The following is a 20,952-nucleotide window of genomic DNA, read 5'->3' on the forward strand; positions in this document are numbered from 1 at the left end:
TTTAATACCCAATTAAAAAATTTCTTCCTTTGTAAGAAATCTAAATAATTACCTAGTATATATTTGTTAATTTTGTTTCCTTAGCTTTAAGTTTGTTAATTACTTCTATATAAATACTCTTAGGAGTCTTAAGTAGTCTGTAAGAAACTTTGTATTTCTTGACTTACTAAAATGAATAAATGAATAATATTTAGTCTCTACCGAATGGTAGAGCCTACAAATGGACGATGACGGTCGAAGCTAAAAAATGGTTTGAAAAGTTCCGGGCTTAACACATAGCTGGCACTAGTTTTATTGAATTCACCTCTTTTTCAGTTAGTACTAACCTTAAAACGACAGCTGATAAAATTTCATAGTGTTCGAGAGTTTTTGAGCTAAGAGCTAAGTAGCGTTACAATTTCACGTTTTAATTGTACACTGCTTCTTGATGGAGAAAAATATCGTTCCACCAAATCAATGACTTGAGAAGTGGTATGGGAACTCCGTTTCATAAGAAACAACAATAAAACGATGATTTGTTGACTTCAAACTCGGTCTTAGAGACAATGAACGCCGATGATGCACAACGCAGTGGACGTCCAAGTAAGGCGGTAACACCAGAAAACTTCAAAAATATCCACAAAATCGTTTTGCATGATCGCAAAGTGGAATTGTGTGAGTTAGTTGACATCGTAAGGATATCAAAAGAAGGAGTTGGCTTTATATTGCATGAGGATTTGACTAAGAGAAAGCTCCGTTCAAAGTGGTTGCCGGTTACTGTTGACCGAAAACAAAAACGTGTAGATGATTATGAGCAGTGTTTGGCCATGTTTAAACGTAATAAAGCGCAATTTTTGCATGAATATGTGACAATTGATAAAACGATGATCCATGACTTCACTCTAAAATCAAAACGATCGTCATCTGATGAGGTTCGTCCAAAGTGCCCGAGTGCACAACAATCAGCTGGATAGGTTATGGCCTCGATATTTTGGGATGTGAGTGGCGTAATATTTATCGACTATCTTGAGAAGGGAATTATCATCAACAGTGAATGGAGCGTTTGAAGGTCGAAATTGCAAATAAACGTCCCCATTTGGCAAAGAGAAAAAATTTTGTTTCACCTTTAGACAACGCACCGGGTTACAAGTCAATCAAAACAATGGCAAAACTACATTAATTTATCTTCGAAATGCTCCCACATCCACCGTATTCACCAGGTTTGGCTCCCAGTGACTATTGGTTGCACACAGACCTAAAAAAATGCTCGACGGTAAGAAATTTCGCTCGAATAAGGAGGTTATCGCTGAAAATGATGCCCATTTTGTAGCAAAAAATAAATCTTTCTACAAAAGTTGTATTGAAATATTAGAGTGGCGCTAGAATGATTGCTTGGTTCTTAGTGGAAATTACGTTGATAAACAAAGCTAATTTGAACAAAAAAGAAAACGTGTTTTCTTTGTTAGGCCCGTGACTTTTCAGCCCATGTGTTACATCCACTTATGCTAAATGTAATTGTAGTTAAAGGGTGAATCTGGGTACCTGGTCATAGTGACATTGCTGGAAACTGCGAAGTCGACGAGTTGGCCAGACTTGTAAGGTCGCGAAATTCTTCTTGCCACGTTTGATTCGGAGGTGTTTGAGGGATATTCTGAAGATGACAAAATCTCAGCTCTCAAATTTTGTGGGCATCCTCACGGGGCACTATCCGCGGGGCATACATGCCGTGAGACTCGGAATTACTTCGACTTACATTTTTGCGTGAGCTATATGGAGGATGAGGTGGAATAATCTCAGCACCTGCGCCTTAGCTGCCACGCTCTCTAAGATTTAAGCATCTTGGTTCTTACTTCTTTTCTGGGCCTGCTGTCATAGCAGGTCTTGATATAAAAAATCTGATGAACTTCATCAGCAGCATTAAACGGCTAACACAGTCGCAAATAAGACACCGTTCATAGTCCACAAATACTCAAACTCCTGTCATACGAAGATATTCCCAGTGTTTACAAACGTTCAGGTTTATAGAAGATTTGCTTTCTGCGGGAGGAGTATTTCGGACAGGTTTGGCGGATGTGGTGGAAACTGATTGTTGTTTTAGAGTAAAAAGGGGCGGTTTTGGGTTTTGCCTCCTTACCTAAGTCACTCAATTTTCATGATATCTTATCTGGTCCTGTGCTTTTGAGTAATTAATTTGTTTGTCCGAGTCATTGGTTTAGTTTCATTCTGTGTGACATCTTTCGTTGAAGTGTTTGTTATTAGCGCAAGGTAAATTTGCAATTAAACGTCTGAGATTGAAATAGTTGAAGTGCCAGTCTGGTACTCCTCAAGTAGCACTACCGCGCCGTTTTGATACCATTATAAGTCCTCCTACAGGCAGATATCCACATCCAGCCAGAGCTGTTGATATAATGGAGAAGATTGATGGAATTTAGGTTGGCGCACTGCCCCAGGCCGTCGAAGAAAGAAGCACCCACTGACCTTAATCGGCTATCTCCCAAACTCGGAAATTTACAGAGTAAATACTTCAAAGTCTCCTTCTCTGAAAGGCACCCACAGCTTCTGTAATGGAGGTTAAATGGTAACCCTAGCTTCTCCGCGTGTGTACCTATCGCCCGGTGACCGGTAAACACAGCTACGACTTTGGAAATTGAATGGCGAGGAGTCCTGGCAAGCATTTTCCTTGCCTGCAGGATTGCAAAACTTCTGCTTGACTAACTCTAGCAGTATTCGGAAGTTTAAAGGAGGTAGATAAATTGACTGATTTAGGGAAAACCCCTGCTCCGCCTCCCGATTCCATCTTGAAGCCGTCAGTGAAGACAGAGGTGCAAGCTTCGGTGCAGAAAGATTGCCTTAGCACGGCCCACAAACCTCTGCCCGAGGCAGCACTCGGGCAAGTTTTACATGCAGTCCTTTGCACCCTCCCCAGTTTAGTAATATTGTAGCCCAACCGAAGAGCTTCCCACAGGTATCCCAAACCAGGCATCAATACGTTAAATTTGTCAAAACCACTGCGTACATCTACAGCACGATCTGTCGCTTCAGTACCCATTTTTTACCGAACATAGGTTTGCAGGAGTAGAAGGCTATACTGACGTTCTTTACTCAAATTTCAATGTGTAGCTTCCGATGGAGTTTGGAGTCAAGTATCACTCCAAGATACCTAACTTCCGATGAGAGCGGGAGAACGTGGTTGTTTAATTTGAGAAGTCGCAAGGGTGGAGGTTTATATTTTCTGGTAAATAGCACCAGCTCGGTTTTGTCAGAGTTGACTCGGAGGCCCAGTGACTGAGTACAGCCAGTGACCTTTCCAAAATTTCAGCCATGACTGAGGGAAACGGTCTCGATACCATCAGGACCAAGTCATCGGCGTATGCTACTACCTTAATCCGACCATTATTTAACATTTTCAGAACTTCGTCAATATCAACTAGTTAAAATAGGGTAGAAAGGACATCAGCCTGCGTCAACCCCCTATGAACGAATCTAGTGACTTTAGCCACTCTTGCGACCGCATTAACTTCCCTGCAGCCAAGCAGAACGTGGCCAAATACCTGGAGTAAAATTATCTTGGCATAGTTTTTGATTAAGTCATTTCTCATTTTGGCGGTAAAATACAATTTAAGAGAAAATTATTTAAATTGTGCTAAAAAATAAATTAAAAACTCGCTATTTTAATTTTTGCTTGCATTCACAATACGATTTTGTATAATTAGTTACAAAAAAGTAAAAAAAAATCACAAAATCAAATCATCTACACCATCCATCTTGGGTCAACTGCACGCTTCGCAGGCGCTCCCAACAATTAACCCGCCTGACCGCAGCATCCAGCATCTAATTGGCTAACACTCTACACAACTCAAAGTTATAGCAATTAAAACTTTTGTCTCTGCATTTGTACGATTTCACTACCAACGGATACGTAGCGCCGCCGCCAACTCTTGCAGCCAGACGGTGCAAAGCCCAAAAGAGTTGCTGTAGCCGCTTGTAACCAGTAAACGTTGCGGCGCCGCTTTGACGTTGTCTGTGTTACTCTTCGTTTTCTGTTATTTCGTTTCACTATCTTTTTTCGGTAACTCATTTAGCAGCTGTGCGCCACATTCAGCTACAACTGACAGCCACATTTCGAGTTAGTTCGGATATTCATAAATGTTGCAAAAAGTGTGAGCTCGAAGTGTAAAGAGAAATGCTCCATTCAAGCTCCTGTGTGAAATCTTCAACTTCATCAACTGAAATACGCTTTTTCGCGCCAACGAAAGGGATTTAGACATCCGCTGGAGCGAAGTAACTGTCTAATTTGTTGTTGTTGTTTGTTTTGGTGTTGGCGTGAATGTCATTATGAATGAAATGTATTTAGCGCAAGGTAAATTGCAATTAAACGTCTGAGATTAGAAGTGAATGCGCGAGTTGGAAGAAGATTCCATTACAAAAACATGAGTCAAAACGTAAATAAAGAAATAATTATTTATGAGCTGAAACTTAATTGGGCTTTGATGTGTCGGAAACACCTGCTCGTAAGCGAAAATGGAAATATGATGCTACGATTTTCGTGCCATTGATGAAGAAGGACGTTATTCAAATATTTATTATACTCAAGTACTGAAAATTTGCCTTGCAGCCAAGAAAAAGGAGCCGCGATTATTCATGAACTATAAAAGATATATATTTAAAATTTCTTTTTTATATGAAAGTATGTACAAAGCTACGAGTTGCAATTACTCAATAAGCCGTGCAGTCTCCATCATTATCAAGCATAGCCTGGCATCTTCTTCATGCTTTGAACCAGCTTTTCTGCTTAGCTCGTTGACAAACAGGACTAGATTTTGCGAACTTGACGCACGAGTTGCTTTAAATCATGGACTGGCCTTCCGGCAAGATGCGTTTTCATAGTTCCCTACACAATTTCAATGGGGTTGGCGTCAGGGGACTGGGAAGGCCAGTCCAATACTATTACCCATTTTCGTGTTTTGTTTTTTCTCAATGTGTTTTTCTGAGAGCAGTGGTTTTGACGATGTGGGGCGGTAGGATATGTTCGCCTCCTTCAGTCGTCGTTCGATGGTGTTTAATACCCACATTTATTCCCTTTTTAGCAAGAACTGATTATTCTTGGCGTAGTCACAAAGAAGTTGGACGATCACTTTATCCTCCTTTTTTGTCGTCATTCGCGCGCTCGGAATAGTCATCAACATTTTTGTACACCTTATACACCTGATTCCACATCATAACAAACTTTTTGATTTTTTAATCACTTTTGCAGCCGCGGCGTCAGATAATTTCGACCCTTTCGAATGCGTGCATAAAAATACCGCCAGAATCATTTTTGTTTGGTTGCGTTACGGGTTTCGAACGACACTTACCTGAGTTAGCACTGGCGTCGTAGCCCTTGAGTGGGACTATTACGCAGCAAAAAGTAGAACGAAATATATCTTGAAGTTACAAGAAAAAAACCGGTTCTTTTCATCTGACACAGACTGTACCTAGAAGCGGACAAAATTGAGGTCGAAGCAACAATGGCTTGCGACTTTCAGTTCGGACAACGCTCGACTATATCCAGTTGTGGTGGCTTAGCACAAAAAATGTTCGTTTGCTATTCCCACTATTCTTCAACATCTTTAACTTTATTTAGAATTGTGACCTGTTTTATATCAATGTTAAATAATAAAATTATACATCTACCTAGCGATCTCGGCATATTTGGTCTCTCTACCATGTCGGCTCCACTCTTTTCGGCGTTGTCGGCTCCACTAAGCTACATCTTCAATTTCGCCTATGTGCCTTATTTATTCGTTTCGCTGGTTGTTGTAGCAGCTGCCAGTGCTATGTAGTTACCGGTCAGCTTCATCTAACGGTAGACCTAGGAATCGTTCTGTTTTGACAGGTTGAGTTCAGAGGGAGAGGGGTGTTAGGTGAGTAGAGTTGATGGGGCTTGTGAAGAGGTGATTAGAGTTTCGTGCGGGGTGCCTTCACATGCTGAACATAGGTATGTTGGGTATGTCGGGGTCGATTTTGGATAGGCAGGAGTTTAAACTGCTACAGTATCCAGAATGAAATTGGGCTAAAGTTACGTAAGTCTCGCGGTGTAGCTAAAGCTCTTCATCTGCAGTAGGTGGTGGTCGGACTCCGATGGCGGCAAACTGGAGTTGGGAGTTTAAAAAGGTGGTCAGAATCTGCCGATGAATGTCGTTTAGTGTTTCCCGTATACTGTCCGATCCAGTAGCTGTAAGTGCATTTTATCGCGCATCTCATCAGAATAGTTGAAGCGATTCCTCCTGACGTGCCTGGGAGGCGGCTCAGATTCTAGCATGTGTCTCGAAGGGTGATAATTTCCGTTGTACGCATGGAGAAACTGCTTGGTGAGCATTTTAATATGCTCCTTGACAGAAGCATTGAAGCCGTTTTCATGGATGTCGGTTCTACGTTACCGAAATGACTCGGGTTTTTTTCCGCCAAATGGCTGCCGCCCCAGTACACTAGCCCTTACCCTTCGTTTTGTTAGTGAACGAATCTGGTGTACACTGATATGGTGCGTATAGTTTGCATCTCTGCGGTGCTTATAATTCGCTACTTTGCGGAAGTGTCAGCTCGAGTTTTTACTCCGTACGTTGTAATTGGTCTGACGCACGTTTTGTAAATTCTGACTTTACTGCTTGTGCTCATGTCTTTGTTTTTCCACACAATGTAATGGAACTATTCTGATGTGTAAGATGCTTTTATAGCTTGTGTCTAAACGTCTCTCGTACGAGTTCCTGATGATGTAATATTTCATCATCATGACCTTAGTTCCTTGAACTCTTTTGGAGAGCATAGGGCCTAAACAAAATTTTTCCACTCCACTAAAGGTGGCGGTGGAAGGACTCTCGTGTGAGATAGTGCGCATCCAAGTTTGACGTGGGCGATCTCAGCGTCGACTTCTTTGCGGATGTCATTGAAAAGCCATTTTGTTGGTAACATTTCTGTCTGCTCTACGGAGGAAGATTAGTCTAACTCAATACCATTTTCGTCTTTTTATTACGGAATTAATTGGACAGCTATTAGTAAGCAGAGGAAGGCCCATATTGGAGTTTAATCTTGGTCAAAAGTTGCTGTACCTTTTATAATTCTGAGGCATTTGTTGACAAACGTTTGAAGAGGTCGACTTATGTGGGCAGACACAATCCAGATATTAGGGTCTCTGAACCATATACGAGAACTGCTTTAACGCTGGTACTGAACATTTTAAGTTTTATTTTTAGTGCGCGTAAAGGTCTGAAAAAAAGATCTCCATCACTCAAAATCAAGTTTTTTTACTAAGTAAAATAGTTATTCAAAAACAAAATGGGAGCACTATTTTTGAGCCACCTTGTATATTTCATAACTTTATTCTTCTGACTGTTTTATATAAAAATACACAAATACAGGAGTACCTCGATTCTTGCACATAATGAAAACAGGGCTCGATGCAAGAATTGAGGTTGTCGCAAGTAGCGAGTATTTTTTTTGTATGAAATGAAAGGCAATTTTATGAAAAAGTTTGGTTGGAAAATAAGTTTATTATTTTTAATATGTATTTTAATTCAATACGCTTAAGTTTAATTCGTTCATGTACATAAATATAGAAAGACTCACATACTTTATGGTGAACTAAAAAAATTTGAAATTTTTGTTTGTTTTGTGCGAGCTCGGTTGTTCAGTACTACGCTGCTTCTAAGTCTCTGGAGCGTTATAATATCGTCTAAAGAGGCATTATTTTGATCAGCCCATTCTAAGCAAATATTGTATGTTGATATAGTCTCCTCCTGTGTAACTTTCTTCGTATTTACTACCACGTTGTTTGTTTCTTCACCATCAGTAAGGTCACAATTGATACAGGGTTCTTCATTTTGTTCAAAAGACTCCAAAATAGGTTCAGCAATCCATTGCTCAATTTCAGAATCGGATATTTGCTGCAATGGTTTTATTTCTTGAAGCAAATTTGAAATTGCTTGAATATTGGATGTATCTTCAACAAGCTGTAAGCGTAACTCTGTAAGAGGGATGACATCTTCACTATCCCATTCGGATGTTACCTCAAACAGTTTTTGAAATGATGACTGAATGGAGGCCACATTAACAGCATTCCAGGCATTAGCTAAAAAGCATATTGCGTGTTTTAAGTTGATGTTTCGCAGAAATTCGTCTATTGTTTTTCCACGGCGAACGATGTCACTTAAAAGGTTTGTTTTGTAGTTCAATTTCGTAAGTCTTATAACATTTTGGTCCATGGACTGTATAAGTGCAGTACAGTTTGGAGGAAGACACATTACAGATATTTGACCATCACTACTCATTATCAATAAGCAATAGAGCCTTTTCGGGAAGATTTTCGGCACGAAGGAACCCTTTTACCTGCAATTTTAGGAAATTTAAATTAATAAACGAAATTTTTTACAAACAATGGTGACCAGATGTACCTCTGGAACAAATGTTTAGTGAAACCATTCCTCAAACAATCCCAAGGTCATCCAATCACTTTTATTTCCTTTGTAGACAACTGGAATGCCCGTAAAATTGTTAAGTGATCGTGGGTTTAATGATTTCCCAATAACCATTAGTTTTACTCTGTGATTTCCAGATGCATTCGTGCAAGCCAGAAAAGTTATTCTTTCCTTACTGATTTTATGTCCTGGAGCGGACGTTTCTTTTGACCGCACAAGAGTTCTATCATGCAAAAGCTTCCAAAAGAGACCAGATTCATCGGCATTGTATATCTGGTCCTTGGTCAAACCTAAATCAGCAATTTTTTTGTTCAGTTTTTGTAAAAATGGATTAACTGGATGAGTCTTATTCGAAAGTTTTTCTCCACATATTTTGAGTCTTCGTATTCCATATCTTTTTTTAAAGTTTATAATCCAACCATTACTAGCATGGAAGTCCCCCGATTTTTCCTGAATTTTGCCATGGAGAAACTTGGCCTTTTGTTTAAGCATATCAGAAGTGATTGGTAAATTCTTGGCTCGTTGATTTGCAAACCACGTCATTTTGATATATGATTTGTAGTCTTAATTTTGAAACAAAGTCAAGGCGAATCTATTAAAGGTTGTATCGGTAAATCAGCTGATTTGTTTTTTTCGCCGTGTCCATCTGACTGTCAGCACAGAATGAAAGAAGGCGAATTCATTCTTCGTTTCCTACTTTACCAATACTTTCCCAAGACAAATGGGCACAAAACATTGTTGTTGGTCTAGTGCCAGCCAGCACCTTTAATGAATGCGACTTGAACAAATTCGAGCATAATTTATACTTTTTAAATATCTACGTCCAGCGCCATCTAGCGTACCCTCCTTTAGGAAAAGTATTCATCTGCGCTATTCTAAGAAATTTTCGCAGTATAAGTCCAAGTCGGATAACATTATTAATTATGATACTTACATATGAAAAAAATGCGAGTTTTCAAATATCTTCGCGTCAGCTTCACCGCACAGACAAAAACGTTAATAAATTTTACACTTCCCTTTCTGTGTGGATGGAATGGCTCCCGAATATATGGCCACAAGCGAAAGTTTCCCTGCAACCAAAAGTGTCAAAAGATTGCATTCTCTCTGTGGATATAGTTGGTGTATTTGCAGTTGCTGTACAGCTTGCAGTCTTGGCATTAAGCTGATTAATGCAATCACAAATATTTATTTTGCTCTTAAGCATAATACGCCCGTCAGTCGTTCTGGCAACCGTCATCATCGTGGACATAGCGAATTCTGCAATTTCCATAATGATTTGTATGTGTAGTGTGCTTACAGGCGCTGTTGCTAAGTGGGCCAACAATAACGGCACAAAGAAGAGGTGGCGGCTCCATCCGCAGGTCGCTGCTCGCAAATGTCGCTTGCGGCCATAATGTATTCGTATATGACGAAAATATTAAATTATGTATTTAGTACGTACAGTTGTGCTTGCCGGTGGCGGGAATGTGCGTACGACTGCTGGATGATGCTTAAACGCAATTGTCGAGTGCTTGGCAAAGTAATTTAATATAATGTGGATTTCAGTACTTACAAATAAATGCACTTATTGAAAAATGCTTACGGAAAGTTTAATTGATCCTTTGTTGCAATTAAAAATGTTTTTTCTTATTTTCTTTTATTTATTGATGTCAATAACTTAGTAATGCACTGAAAGTAAAAGATCAAAAGAGAATTTTCCACACATTCCATTCAATTTCCTTCGTTATAATAATCTTCCTCATTATTTATGCGATTGGGGTAAGAAAACAAGTTCACTTCTTCTTTCACAGCACTAAAACGTGGGGTGCGTCAAAGCTTCCTTCACAATGCTTCTCCAAAGCGGTCGATCGGCAACTTTTGCTTCGTAGTTAAGTATTCCCAAATCCTTGAGATCGTTTTCTATCACCTATATCCATCGGTTTTTCAGTCTGCCTTTGGCCTATAAGCCTATTAGCTTTCCTGTCATGGCTCTCTTTACGGCCCAGTCAGCAGGCCGTAGTAATCTTTAACAAAACGCACAGTTGTCTCGTTCTGAGTGAGATCGTTTAGTTCGGAGTTGTACCGGATTCTCTAGGTATCATCATCCATTCTTATTGGGTCAAAAAGCTTTCTTAAAATTTTTCTTGCCATGCTAGCAATCAGCCCACAGTCAGCAACTTTAAGAGTCCATACCTCACATCCATACGTTAAGATTGGTCGGACAGGGCCTTGTACATAGTCAGCTTTGTAGTTTTAGTCAAGAGCCGGGTCTTGAACCAGTTAAGATGGGTATAATACGTTTTGTTGCCGTCACTGATGCGATTCTTGACTGCGGAATCACCGCTATGTGCGACCGTAACATTCTACGTTGGATTTCAAGGCTGACATTGTCATCGGTGTTAATGCTGGTTTCTAAATAAACGAAATCTTTTACAACCCCGAAATCTTAATTGTCAACAGTGACGTGGGTGCCTATGCGTGAGGGCACCGACTGTTTGTCAATATCCTCGGCATACGCCAACAATTGTACGCGCTTATAAAAAATTCTGTAGGACATAGTAGCATCTTGAAGGAGATCTCCCCTTCCTTCTCTGATATTCGTACCGACCTCTCCATCCGCAAACTGTGCTTTGAGGGTTGTGCTAGGGCTATCTTTCCGAGCAGGCAAGATTGGAAAGAGGGTAGAGTCGGTACGGATATGGATGCCTCTGTTTTCACGGATCCAAAATGGAGTCTGGAGTGGGAGCGGGGGTCTACTCTAAATCAGCCAGCATTTCGGTATCCTTTGAACTGCCGGAAATAAGCAGCGTCTTTCAAGCAGAGGTCTTCGCGATCCTGCAGGGATGCAAAACGCTTCGGGATCGCTGTTGGGAGGGAGACATTAATATTTTTTCCGATAGCCAAGCTGCAATCAAGGCACTGTCTTCGCCGTATTGCAGCTCTCTTCTCGTGAACTCCTGTAAGGAGGAACTCAAAAGTCTCGAACGTGCAGGAAACATTTCCCTCATCTGGGTTCCAGGGCACAGGAATATAGAGGGAAATGAAATTGCCGATGAGCTTGCCAGGAAGGGGGCGGCAGAACCGGATCCAGCTGCCCCCTTCTCAGACATCGGTATCCCCTTGGCCGTCGTTAAAGGGAAACTACACAACTTCTTTCTAAGAAAAGCGCAAGGCAGATGGAGGTCTGTCTCATCGTCTGCCATTTCAAAAGCACTATGACCTCAATACGATATAAACAGAACGCTTAAGGTGATAATCCCACGCCATTCAATTTCCAAACTCATTGCGGTGATCACTGGTCATTGGGTGATCGGCTCTCATGCGGAGAAGCTTGGAATTTCGTACAACCCCCATTGCAGAAGCTGTGGGGATCCTGCAGAGAAAGAGACTGTGGAACACTTTCTCTGCAAATGTCCGGCTCTGGCGGCTAGGCGCTTGAGATTCCTCAGCGTCCCCTTTGGGGATGACTTGATGAAATTCTCCAGCCTAGATCCCTTTTCTCTCCTCCGCTACATCAACAGCACTGGATGGCTGTAGACGGTTTTCTCTCCTCCCTAAATCCTTTCACAGGTAGTGGTCCACATTATGGTATCAAAACGGCACGGAAGTGCTACTTATAGTGTACCTGGGGTAGTCTTGCCATCTTATCTACCTACCTACCATAAAAAATGTTGCCTGAGTGATTAAGTTCTGCGGCTCGTACGAACCTTTCCAGCATCAGGTTAAAGAAGTCACACGACAGAGAGTCACCCTCTCTGAAACCTTGTTTGGTATGAAACGGCTCGGAGAGGTCCTCCCCAATTCTGACGGCGCTGCTGGTATTGAGCACAGATTTGTGAAGCACGATTTTGAAGTCGACAATTCCAATTTACTTGGAGAAACAGCTAAAATCCTTTCGGTGATCAATGGGTTAATAGGGCGATGGTCGAATGTGCAACCCATCCATGTATTTTTATTTTTTATTTTCGATTTTGTTTTATTTTATTTTTTATTTTTACCAAGTGGAAAACTAAATATATATTGTATATATATGTAAATTTTCGAAAGTCATGTGGAATGCAATTCCTATGGATTATTTGTGCAACATTTCACAACATTTAAGTGTTTGTCTGCATACAGCTTTGTGTAAGCTGCTTACACAGTTGAGGCAACAACACCTAACAAGGCAATCGAATACAATTTCTTGCTCTTGGACTAAGTCAATATGGCTGTGACATGCAATCAAGCAGCTTAAAAAAAGCAACAACAACATCAATGCTATTTTTAGGCTGCTCTAAGCCAAACACTCCACTAAAGATGGCTTAGCAATAGATTTTGTGATTGAGTTGCCTACCGAATACATACACACACACACACAGCCATACAAACATGCAAATGCTTCGTTGGTTTGAAAGTCAAATGTCGACAGGCTGAGACGTGGCAAAAGCCTAGACATTGGCTTCATCCTGTGATGCGGCAGTGTGCATAGGGGTGAGCCCGACACAGCTGTTTACAATGAAAGCCAACCAAGAGGCCAGTTTACTCGCAACGTCTTGTGTTATTGTGAAAAATTCCCAAACAAACTACACTGCCTGAGCCAAGGCGGCGGGAAGATGGATGTTTCGAAGATACTCGTACAAGTAAAGAAAAACCTAACGAAATTTGCATAGTAAATTCTTTGGCATTGCCTCCTTCACAAATTGCCTATTGACTTATGTATGTAAGTTAAGTGTGAGTACATACATATATATGTATGTATGTGTGTGTGGGGTTGACTTTGGTTACAAGCAAGCCGTTAGGCAACAGAATGCAGAATCTGAAGTAGCTAAGAATAAAGTAATAGAAAGGGTTTACTTTGTGCCTGTGTTGGTAGGTAATTTTCAATATGGCTTTAGCACTTGAGTGATTGGCGCATGAACTCCATTGAATTGCTTGTATTCGTGCTGATGTAGATAAATAGTTGGATAAGACATGGGGCGTTGTTGGGGTCATGCGAATCAATGATGCTCGTGCCGGGAACCTAAGGTTAGGACGCTTTGACATGCAATCTTTTTTACAAATTGATTCGGAGTATTTCGCAAAGAGAAATAAGGAATGAGGGAAGTAGTCAATTTATAAAAAATAACTGTTGGTGGGAGATTTGGAAATTCTATAGTAAACTTCCAAAAAAATTTAAGCACATTTTTTAAGAAACTCGTTTTGTTATTAAGACTCTGAGACTTACTGGAATACTGACAATATAAATAACTAAATATATATTCGATATGGAATATACTTCAGACCCGGTATAAGATGCTCTGGTTAGTCTACCACCACTTGATGCTCTCTTCCAAAGGAAGGCCTTGAAGGCCATTTGCAGGCTGAAACACAATGGGAATTGGTAGAGATTCTGTCCGGCATCGGTAACAGAGAAGGCATGGACTTCTATCCGATGATTCTCTCCATGCCCCTTGACCCCATACTATCAGGAGTCGTACTTAAGAAGAGATATAGTGTGGTGCTGCCAGAGGCTCCATTGTGATCAAACTCTGAAAAGGAGCCCAGAAGCCACTGTCTTCATTTTCACGGATGACTTCAGGACCGAGCAGCACGGTTCCGGCTCTGGTGTCTACGTGGAATCCAGCGGGACAAAACTACACTTTGCTCTTGGAATATATGCATCTGTGTTTCAAGAGGAGGTGTGTGGAGTTCAAGAAGCATTGAACTTTGTTGTGGAAAACAAGTGGAGAGACAGATCTGCGTTTATGGGCTAAGACCCCCCAACCACTTCAAGGGTAGTTGAGTCCTGTAAATCCAAGATGAACTATGTTGGTAGACATAATATCCTGATGCTACCGAGGCTTCTGACTCTTAGCGAGAACCAAGGAAGTTGGCTTTAGAGCCTGTTCTACCACTCCCTTCTGCAGCCATCAAAACCATGGTTAGCAAACAGGTTACTTCAATCCATAAGCCAGCTTGCTGAGCTGGACAAAACTGATGTTACCTGTCATGTCCGACCGACTGTTGCAGATCCTCCTGTCATTAAGCAGAAGGAACTGTAGGCAGCTGGCTCGACTGATGACGGGCGACTTTCTATGGACAAAGCACATGGATAAGATAGGCATCTCGGACAGTGAACCTTACCCGGCACGTGGAGAGGAGGATGAGACGGCGAACCCCTTTATGTGCGTCTGCCCGGCCTACGCTCGAATCAGGCTTGAGGTCTTTGGGAGTGATGTGTTAAGGAACGACCCCCTTGGCTCCTTGGCACCACAAGATCTACTCAGATTTCCTCGGAGGTTCAGTAGATTTCAAGAAAATTAAAAAGGGAAGACGAATGCAGTACAATGGATTTAATGTTGTCTGAGTGCTGTACTTGCTAGTTGTCCTGACAAAAAAAATTAAATATTCGAAGCTGTTCCTCAGTTTCCTTTCAGAGGTGAGAAAGAGAAATAGGAGAAAGACTGATGAAACTGGTTAGGTGATTACTGTGTCAATAAGGAGAAAGATATATATGAGGCTGGGCATGTAAAGCTTATTTTGAAAAGATTTCGGTGGCAAAGAATTTTTTTTTGGGTTCTGCTAAAACCTTCAGAAAATGTGCTGTTTTATTAAAGCCATGTTGTTCAACATCCAATTTTCTAAAATACTACTCCATTCTTGAGTAGTAGAGAGTAGATCGGGACATTTTCCATTGAAATTCCTTCAAGGGACGAGTAGACGGAGTGCTGCATTTGTGCAAAGGAACTGGTAAACCTGTTCACGGCTGGCTCAAAGTTGGATCAAAGTTTGCCGGAGGAGTTCCCATCAGACTCAAGTTCGGGCTACCGGACAACTGCAGTGTGTTCGAAGCAGATTATTGGCTGCTCACTTGTGTAATAATTGTCACAGGCTCTAGGTTCGATGGCGGGCACTCGAAATCAGATCTTGACTGCCTGTGGTCTGCCCCTTTAAAGAAGGTTGTCAAGGTCGCTGAATCATTCTGGTCACGTGTGGATCGGAGGTGCTCGAGGAATCTTCTAAGGTTAACAAAGTTTTAATTCTCGTATTTCGTGCGTCCTTTACTGGACACTGTCCGCGAAGTACGCATGCTGTGGAACTCGGTATTACTTGCTAGGCCGGCTATTTTAGCTGTGAGTGCCTAGATGCTTAAATCTTAGCCATGCGAGAGCAGGCCAGCTAAGGAGATGGTGCTAAGATGATTACACCTCATTCCCCATGCAGCTGACGAAAAAAGAATTCGAAGCAGTTTCAGTGTCCCGTGAAGACGCACACGAAATTCGAGAGTTGAAATTTTATTAGCCTCTAAAGATCCCTCGAGCGCCCCCGATCCACACGTGGCCAGAATGTTTTCGCGACCTTACAAGTTTATGTGCTTGCCCAGCGCTCGCTGAGTTGGCGCGAAGCTCATCTATCCGGAAGCAGACCGCAGGTCTTCAAGGCGATCCCAATCCTCACCCTTCGCGGGGAAATTAACTCACAGGTCCCTCTTCTCGACAGCTCATTCGCCTCATAGTTTCTCGCAGATGGGCCTTAAGAAGAATTCGGATGCAATCGAAAGTGAAGCTAGGCATTCCCTCACCAGTTTCGAATGCATCATCATTGAGACAAGGGCCCTAATTGCCGCATGGCTGTTGGAGTAAATATTTATTTTCTTGGCAGTTAATAAGCCGCCAATCAGCTGCTTCCTTACTTGGCAGCTACCACTACTTGGAACACACTGCAGGCATTTGATGCCCTGAAATTGAGTCTGATAGGGACAGAATACTCACAGAATACCTCTCTGTCAAACCTTTCTTCCAACTCCGAGCCATCAGTGAACAGGTTCACTTAGCCTTGTCTCCAAGTGTAGCCCTCTGACCAGTTTTTCACTTGATGGAATGTGGTGGAGAATGTTCCGCTTGGACTAAGCGAGGGTGTACATTGATCCGTTGATAGAGGGATGCACCAAAAGTTTCTAAGGATACTTGACCATAATCATTTAGTCGGAATATGAAATGTTTCCTGGATAACAAAAAGGTTTATTTTTGTCACAATTTAAACTGTAAACACTTCAATTCCTAAAACGGGTTTTTCATGCGATTTTTCATACCTTTTGCAACAACGCTTCTTACATCTGTCGCCGACGTCAAATTTTGGAATTCTCCTGTGCAACGCACTCACACTTAACCTAATCTTGGATGCCTCGCCAGCACCAGTCAGGATTTAATAGCTACTGTTGCTATTGCCTTGTTGTTGCATTGGTGCTTGTTTACGATGGCAGTGACTGTCTCTCGCAGTTTCCTGTTTATCAACACGACGCACGTAGACGCACTTGCTTGCTCACTTGACTTACTGGCTTTGCATTGATTTTACTGCTGGCTTCTTAATTCATCGATTTTGCTCGTTGTACTCAGAGCAAGTCGTGCATATAGAATAAGAATGTGCGTGTGCACTTTCAGAACATATGTGGAGAGGCAGGTGAAGATTCAGGAGCGAACTAGGGAAAAAGTATAAATAAAAATATATGATTGTATTATTGGAAATGTGGAGTATTATTCTGAAAAGAGGTGTTGTAGCTTAGATAAATGAACGCAAACTGGAAAGGCGTAGCAGAGGATAGATCGGAGTGGAGAACCGTATGCGTGGAAGCAATGGTCTTCACATGACTGTAGTGCTATTGATGATGATGATGATGATAATGATGATGGTTAATGTTAATGGTTAATGGTAGTAAAGGGTTAAGGTATGGGCCTTTAGCACTGCGACCATATTGATCTATTGTGCACCCTATGCTGTCTATTGAGTGTTAAGTATGCTTATGAATTGTACCAGCTCCTTCTGAGGGAGTGATTGGAGGTCTTCATCTGTAAGCATGAACTTGTTTAAAAACTTTTTCCTTCTATGCGCCAACCCCGGACATTCGATGATGAGATGTTCTATAGACTCCTCATCTTCGCAGAAAAATCTGCAGGTGCGTAGTTATGCCTAATTTATGTAAGTGTTTGTTGTAGGTGAGGGCCATGTTAGCTCTTTTAGCATTGAAACTTAGGAACTTTTTGGAGTGTCTAAGACCCTCTACGTTATTCCATTTAATAGAGTTTTATGCTGATTTAATAGAGTTTTGGCCCAGTATTTTACTTTTTGTTTTAGGCTGTTTTTGTTGAATCTGAACATGGGACTAGGTCCGATGAAGTTTAGATCTGCTCCTATTGAAATTTTCTTTCATGTGTAGCATGAGTGCTTGCGTAGCTGCTTCCTCTTGGATTGCTATATGAAGTGGTGGGAGATTAAGGAGTGCTTCCATGTCAGCTGTTGGGGTAGTTCTCATAGCCCCTGTGATGCATAGGCAAGCAAGCCTCTGTACTTTTCCCAGTTTGGTTATCGCTGTTTTTGGATAGATTTGCTCCACCATACTAATGCCCCATACAGGTCTAACCATTTGGGTGTATATCCAGAGGGCCATACTAGGGCTGAAGCCCCAGGATCTCCCTAGTAATTGTTTGGCTGTCCACAAGGATTTCGCGGCTTTTTTTGTTATACTATTTATATGTGACTCCCAAGTGAGTTTTTTATCTAAGGTTAGACCTACATACTTGACCTCTCCCTTTAGTTCTATCACTGTTTCGCTTATTTTCAATATAGGAAACTCCAACTTTCTTTTTCTTGTGAAGGGGATTATTGTGGTTTTGTTAGGGTTGATAGACCCCCTCCTTTTTACATCATTCCCATGTTGCGTTCAAGGCATTTTGCATTAAGTCTGTTAGTGTCCTTTCATGGTTGCCTTTTATTATAACAGATATGTCATCTGCATAACCAATGGTTATAAATCTCTTATTGTTTAGGTGCTGCACCAAGTCATCAACTAGTAGGGACCATAGCAGTGGAGAAAGAACTCCTCCTTGCGGACATCCCTTTACTGTTGTGACATTAAGTTCAGCTTGGCCTAACGAGGCTTTAATAATCCTCTGATTAAGCATTTGGATTATCCAGTGTGTTAGTATAGGGTTTGCACCTCTTTTCTCGAGTGCTGTTTCCATGGGTTTGTAATTTGCATTGTCGAAGGCTCCCTCTATGTCCAAGAAGGAACTGAGGGCTATTTCTTTTTGATTTAGATCCTTTTCTTTCTCTTTCCTTGACAACGAGTGTGTGCAGTGCTGTGACTGTGGATTTACCTTTTTGGTAAGCAAATTGCAGCTTATGTAGGGGTTTTTTGCAGATTAATTCTTCTCTTAGATGGTATTTAAGTAGTTTTTCCATTGTCTTTAACATGAACGACGATAAACTGATTAGTCTGTAAGATTTTGGAGAATCAGGGAGTTTGTTACCTCCCTTAGGAATAAATATTACCTTCACTTTCCTCCATATCTTTGGAATGTATTCCAATATTAGACTAGCTCTGAAGATTTTCACCATGACTCGGATCAGTTCCACAGTGCCTTTGGATAGAAGTGCTGGGAATATTCCATCCGGGCCTGGTGATTTAAAGGGTTTAAAGGAGTTAATTGCCCACTCTACCCTTTCAGAATTTATGATTTTGTTGACAAATGAGACTGTCGATCTCCGTTAATGGTGTGTTACCATGTCTAGACTATTGTCGATTGATAGGTCATGACTTTTACAATCTGGGAAGTGAGTCTTTAGAAGAAGCTCTAGTGTTTCTATGAATGTGTTGGTAATAGTTCCGTTTGGACTTTTTAGTGTGCCTATGGGACTTGAGTCACCTTTGGAGAGTGATTTTTGGATTCTAGCTGTTTTGCTGGAGTATCTTTTACATCCTCGCAGAAGTTTTTCCAAGAGTTTCGTTTGGACTTCCTTAGTTCTTTGTTATAGTTAGTTAGGGATTTCCTATACTCGTCCCATTTATTAGTTTTCTTTGCAGTGTTGAATAGTTTCCTCGTTGCTTTCCGAAGCTTGTCAAGTTCGTTGTTCCACCAGGGAACCCTCTTCGTGGAGGATTTCATTTTAAGTGGACAACAGTCTTGGTATGAGGCTATAATTTTGTCAGTCATGTCTGCTACTGCCTTTTCTAGCTCCTCTGTTGATGTTATTTAGCTTACGCTGTTATTAAGCTTAGCTAAAAGCTTAGCATTGATTGTATCTTTTCCAGTTTGCGGTTTTTGGGCTTCTGTAAAATGTGGAAAAAAATGATAATGATGATGGCCTCCACTGGTCCGTATTTTACTCGACGACACCTCTGTATCGAGCGTGATCCTGTCTCAAGTACTCACAGCTACAGTTTAATTTCATCCCTCACCATGCTTTTTGCTCGAAAATCCTTCCCACTAACAAGCGTTGCTAACTCACAAAAATCATTCCGGGGAAACTTCGTCACCTGAAACTCATCACAAGAAATTCTCGGCGCAAGAAACGCTACAACTTTTGTTATCCACAAAGCTTCGTGCATGACGCTTTGTGTTTATCAGAGCAAGACGACAATGCCGATGAACTTCTAGTATGAATATCCCCATTTTTCTATGCTCTCCTCAGCCGCTAAGGTTGATGGACTACTGACAATGACAATACCTCAATGTACGAGTTATATTCCGAAGCTTTTCTCAATTTTTAGTGATATGCTAATAATTTTGTTTATTAAAAGCAAGCGAAATAGCTGTTCGTTAAAATTTGAATTAATTTGATAAAAGTTAGAGTTTCTTAAGTCCAGAAACGTTTTGTGTGTGTCAATCAGTGTTGAGTTTTATTATTCCAGTTTATTGCTTTGCTTCCATTCTATCGAGTAGAGTAGCATCAAATGCTTCCGCTCTCGTTACCTATCTTACCTTCTTACCTCATTTGAAGCATAAATCATTAAATTTAATCCGATTCTATTTAGATACTTAGGTAGTTAGTTTTCCTGCACCTTTTCATTAATTTCCGAAGCGCCTGATTTTTGTTCCTCTCTTACTCTTCATTGCATTTGCGAAAGTGATAAAAGTATTTAATGTAGCTGCGCGTGCCTATGGCAACGAATATTGAATAATTATGCCACTGACACTGTTTTGATTGCCGTCTCGTGTGTTTGTAATGTGGGTATGTATGTATGCACAGTACAGCAGCGCAAAGAGTTGACTGCGAAACAGGCAAACAAATTGACGGGCGCTTCCAACGATACTGACAGCTTTGAGGTCATCCTCATCAGTCTTATCGCTTTCCCCATTTTGCGTGCATACACACAAACTTAAGCAGCCATTGATGGTAGCTGTGCGCGGTGCTTCTTTTCCTTCCAGCTTTTGCTTATTTTACGGATTTTCTTTTATGCTTTATTTTGTACTTGCTTATCGCTGCATATATTTTGCATCTAACCGCACCAAAATGATGACAATGATGTTTTTGACCCGATTCGTTTTGTCTTTAGTGGACTTGTGCACCTCTTGGAAGAGAAAATACTGAGGATGTTTTGAACCCAAAAAATATGTGTAACGAGGCGTTTGGTTGAGGTTAGCGGAAGAAGCGAAATGAGGTAAATAAAATCATATGCGAACCTGTTTTGAGTTTGAGTTCTGAGATATCCTAGACTTCATACATTTTTATTATTTCATCTTTCAAAAATTGCATTCCTAGTTGCATTCTAGTTGAACTAGTAATGAATGAATCTTTTTTCAAATTC

Source organism: Anastrepha ludens, chromosome 3 (assembly GCF_028408465.1).
Source record: "Anastrepha ludens isolate Willacy chromosome 3, idAnaLude1.1, whole genome shotgun sequence".
NCBI lineage: Eukaryota > Metazoa > Arthropoda > Insecta > Diptera > Tephritidae > Anastrepha > Anastrepha ludens.